Below are 5,373 nucleotides of genomic sequence, written 5' to 3'. Positions count from 1 at the left end.
GTGCGGAGGAGAAGGAACAGACGTCGCCAGAGTGCAGCGGGCTCCGAGAGCCACGCCGTCAGGAAGGACGGCCCGGTCGGTGTGGCGATACAGAAGGCCACGGGACCGGATGTCCCGCCCGCTGACAGGCACGGGATTGGCTGGTGTGTCTTGTGTGCCCGCCAATGATTGGATGGAGGCGGGACCAAGGAACGCCAGTCTCGTGCCTAAGAGAGACCCGATTGGGCCAGAAGGAATGGACCACAGGAGGCAGGCGTCGAGTGGTGCTGATGGACAGGTAAGCCCACCGGCGTGTGTCTCTTTGTTTCCACCAGCGGCTCGGCGCGAGCCAGAGGAGTCCCTTCGGCCCGCCGAGTCGCCTTTAATGCAGGTGCTGGGTGATCTTGTTCTCCACTTGGAGTAGCTGAGGGGGAAGGCGATCGCGTCGGGAGAGACGCCGCGTAAGACGGAGGATCGGCGCGATGCTGGAGCCTTCTGCAGACAGGACACCACGGGGAAGGTAGGTGGTACCGTCCCCGTAAAGCATGAGGGGGGATTCGCCGAACACGGCCGCGACTGTTTAAAGGTAGACCGGCAACAAGTAGGCAATTCCCCAACAGCGGACGCGGCGGTGCAGACGGCCGATCGGGCGAGGAGAGCGAGCACGCAGGCGCTGGCAGGACAGAGGCTGATGAGTGCCCTGGGTCCTAGCACCCTGCGCTCCAAGCCCGCAGCAGTCTCCTGTCGCTCTGCAGGGACGCAGACGGGATTGGATTTGAGCCGTTGCCATGCTCAGACCCAGACCGTCAAGACGTCCAAGAGAAGAAGGAGGAACCGAGGGAAGAATGCCGGTTTCTCCGATAGGAAGGGGCGTCTCGCTGGGAGCGAGCGTCCGGAGCAAGGCCGTCCTCTGCGGAGGCAGAGGGAATCCCCTGGGTGGCTGGGCGAGCCGCCTGTGAGAGCGGTCCCAAGGAGAGCGAGAGGACGGGCGTGGAACCTGCGGCGGAGGAGCCAGTCAGGCAAGTCGTGGGCTGTCAGAAGGGGGTGAGAGCACTGCCGGTATGGAGACCGACAGGACGCTCAGGGTGAGTGTCCTGGCAGTGCTTCTGGCCCTCCCTTTGCTCTTTTTACAGGTCAGAAGCCCCGACGAGCGCTGGAGCCGACGTCAGTTGGGACCTGCCTTCCTCAAACGGGCCGCTCTGCGGGAGGGGTGACCCAGCTGGTGGGGACGGCGGGGGCGAGAGCGGCGCAGATCAGAGGGGCACGTTGGTGTCAGAGGGAGTGCTGAACTGAGATGTCCCAGGGTGCCGTGTTGGACCCTGGGGATATAGTAGGACCCTCTCTGGGGACGTGCTGCCCTTTCGGGAAGTGTCGCTTGGACCCACATGTCCTCGCTAGTGGTGGGGCACTGTGGTCCCCGGCCGGGACGCCCAGGAGGACCAGAGGAGGGCTTGTGCCTCCTCCGGACCGAGAGGGGGCGTCCGTCCTGGTTATACTGGAGGATTTGGGTAGAGGGCTTGGAAGCTCAGCCCTGTAGGGACCCGTGGCCACCTCCAGACGGCGCCCCAGTGCCTGATTATCCCGGGAGCCCGGCACTTCCGCCAGACCAGGAAGTGCCGGGGGGAAGACTTTGGAGGACACCCGGAGAGCTGCCGGGAGGACAGCCGGCACTTCTGCACGCTGGGCGTGGCCAAAGGAAGAATGCCGGGAACACCTGGTGCTCGTCCGGGAAGCATATATAAGGGGCCGCCTCCCTTCAGTGAGCAGTGGATGTCACGTGGAAGTGGACAGAGCTGGAGAGAGGACTGGAGGCTGCCAGGAAAGAAAGGCACAAGGACTGTGAGGCCTGGACATTTGGGGGAACGGTGCAGAAGGCACTGGGAAGTGCACTGAGTTTATTATCTGTAAATAGTAGTGTAAATAAACGGTGTGTTGGGTGAAAACAAAGATATCCGTCTATCTGTGTCCGGGTCAAAGTTCACTATACTGTATATATATATATATATAACATTAAACATTATATTGTGTTCTCTGGTAACAGTTTACATATAAGAAGTCATTTCTATTCAACAGTATTCACCCATGACTCTTAATGATCGACTATATTGGAATTTTACATAATACTTAATACACAGGCATGTTTCTGGACAATACCATTTATCTGTATGCTGATTGGTGTGTTTGAAGTGCTTTATAGTCATTATATGTAAATGAACTTGGCTGATTAAATGACACGTTCTGTTAGATTTCTTCAGTCTGCCATGCTGCATTAACAAGATAACTAAATAAAGAATGTCCACATTTGGAGTTCATATATAGTATCAGGATGGTTCAAACCTCTTTTTACTAGGTTATTATTATTTACTAGGTAATCATTATTTACTAGGTATTTTCTGCAACACCTGCAATACACAACATACATATGTATACAAATATTGCGAATATTGTGAAGTTTAACACTAGAACTAACACACATTTTTTTCAATATTATAACTGCCAAAGCTACCTCAAGTTGCATCTGAATTAGATAGATAGATAGATAGATAGATAGATAGATAGATAGATAGATAGATAGATAGATAGATAGATAGATAGATAGATAGATAGATGAGGAGTTACTAATGATAGATAGATAGATACTTTATTAATCCCCAAGGGGAAATTCACATACTCCAGCAGCAGCATACTGATAAAAAACAATATTAATTAAAGAGTGATAAAAATGCAGGTATAACAGACAATAACTTTGTATAATATAAACGTTTACCCCCCAGGGTGGAGTTGAAGAGTCGACTAGTGTGGGGGAGGAACGATCTTCTCAGTCATGAAATTAGTCATGAAATCATGGAAGTGTTTTCTATATTTGCAGAATTTGGCAAACTACATGAAAGTCAATGGGGAAGGACTGGATTGTAACGGTGCAGTCATCTTTAAAGTGTCCCTGAGGGCTAGAGAAACTTTTGCAAATATACTGAACCAATTATTGTGGATTTATTGTTATTTATCTTTTGATTTTGAGAAAGTTTGTGAACATACTCCAGTAGCTATTGTGACACATTATGAAGCTTCCTCTTTAAAAATCCTCATGAGAGAAGCCTCTCTCCTTTCTGTTCCCAGCAGACAGAATACGATTTTTAAAGATGTGGGTCTGTTTTTCCAACAGAATCACTGAAGAAAAACAGGCATTGGCTTCAGCCAAGGTCCCTTTCTATGTCCTGTTACTAACCATGTGTGCCAGTGGCAATGTGATCCAAGAAGTCATTGTAACAAGATGGGGGCACACATCTTTTAACTTTGTGCAGGCCTGAGAAAGTTTAAAACTATAGTAAAGCAACCAAAAGAAAGAAAAAATACAAATAGGTTTAGTTTGGGAATGACTTGGTTAGACTTCCAATTTCTGGATAATGTTTCAGTGTTGGTAAATGATTATACTGACTCACAGTTGTCAGACTTTTGCTTGAAGAGTCTCTTTGTGGCTAATCTTATGACATGTCATGATGCTTTTTTTTTAATACCCTTGTGAGAAGAACCCATCCCTTCTCCCTCCCTGGTTGTCAGAAGAGGTGGTATTAGAGAGTGGAGTCAGCCTGGTTGTTAAAGGTCTTGTTCAAAGTCAACAGCTACAAGACAAGGGAACAAAAAAAAGGCTTGTTACGAGGCTTCAGATACTGCCCCTTTCTCTATCTTGATTATTCTGGTCCCCATAAGGACAGTAGAATGGGCACTGCTATGTATATGTATGTGTTTGTAATCCCAGGCAGTGGCTTCTCTCTTAAGGGTCTGAATATTGCCTGTCATTTGATAGCTTCAAAGGTTTGCTTGGGGGAAGGTGTGACCTTGTGACCTCTGATTCTGATCCTAAAGTGCACCTTCTGACTTGAGTCACAAGGAACAAAAGGAAATCTTCATTAAAAGGCTGTTTCTTATGGTTTACCATGGAAAGCTTTTTCCTTCTAGAGAGTTTGCAAAAGTGTGCATCTCTCTTTAATGGTGTCTGTCCCCTTTATAGATAGATATATCTTTATTGTCATTGTCACTTTTACAAAGGAACAACGGAATTGAAGGTGCAGTCGACTCAGTGTGAGGCATAAGAGTTAAAAAGACAAGAAGAGAGAAAATAATAAACTGAATAGTAATAAAAGTACTTATAAACTATACAAATTGCACTGGTTAAATGTACAAATTGCACTGGTTGACTTAAGGTCTATAATGAACATTGGGAGAATGATATGGAGCAGTTTTATTCTGAGTTCAGGGCCATGATTGCTTTTGGATAAAAGCTGTTTTTAAGGCGGTTTGTCCTGGTTTTCATTGCTCATGGCAAAAGCTGGAAGAGGCAATGACTGGGATGTGATGAATCCTGTGAAATTTCTATTGCTTTATGGTGGCATCGGGAGGTGCAGATTTGTTCCAGAGTGGGGAGGGTACAACCAATTGTTCTCTCCGCTGTCCTGACGACCCTGTGGATCTGGGTAGAATACTGTTTAACTGGGTTTGATATTAAAAGTGATCTATTGTAAGTTCTTGCTGATCTAATTCACAATACTTAACAAATGCAACATTTTGATGCCTGATTTTTTTAGGAACATAATTACTATGCTTAATTCAATTTTAGAAGGTTCCTCTTTTAATAATTTGGTATTATTCAAGCAGGCAAGCACTCAGTATATATACAAAGAAAGCACAAATTACAGCTTGAACAAGCCAGAACTCATTTTGCTGCTAACATTCCCCACAGGAGCTCCTACCATCCAGACAGCATTTTTGTATTTGTCTCTCTGTTTGTGAGGTTGAATCTATCACAATGCTGACATTTGCACTGAAACTCCTTCTGCTCTCTTTGTCCTTATTGTTGCCAACTCTTTCTTTAAAATGTACACAGTCCCACCAAATTTTACAACAAGTGTTTATACCATTAAATCACTCTGCCCTTTAATTTTTTTGTGCCTCACTGTTATCATATTCCCTTCTTCACAGTTTTATATATTTGATCTGTAAGTCTTTTTGATGTTACTTTCTATTAAAAATACCAGGTATACTTCTTAACTCCTTCTGTTATCTATTAGTGTTTTCTTTTGTTTAATTTTAATTTTCTGCTCAATGTATGTCCTGTGGGCGGCACGGTGGCGCAGTGGGTAGCGATGCTGCCTTGCAGTTAGGAGACCCAATTTCACTTCCCAGGTCCTCCCTGCGTGGAGTTTGCATGTTCTCCTGGTGTCTGCGTGGGTTTTCTCCCACAGTCCAAAGACATGCAGGTTAGGTGCATTGGCAATTCTAAATTGTGCGTGTCCAGCAGTGGGCTGGCGCCCGGCCTGGGGTTTGCATCCTGCCTTGCACCCTGTGTTGGCTGGGATTGGCTCCAGCAGACCCCCGTGACCCTGTAGTTAGGATATA

The sequence above is a fragment of the Polypterus senegalus genome, chromosome 8 (assembly GCF_016835505.1).
Source record: "Polypterus senegalus isolate Bchr_013 chromosome 8, ASM1683550v1, whole genome shotgun sequence".
NCBI lineage: Eukaryota > Metazoa > Chordata > Cladistia > Polypteriformes > Polypteridae > Polypterus > Polypterus senegalus.
The sequence above is the reverse complement of the archived record's forward strand: the minus strand, read 5'-3'. Positions refer to the sequence as shown.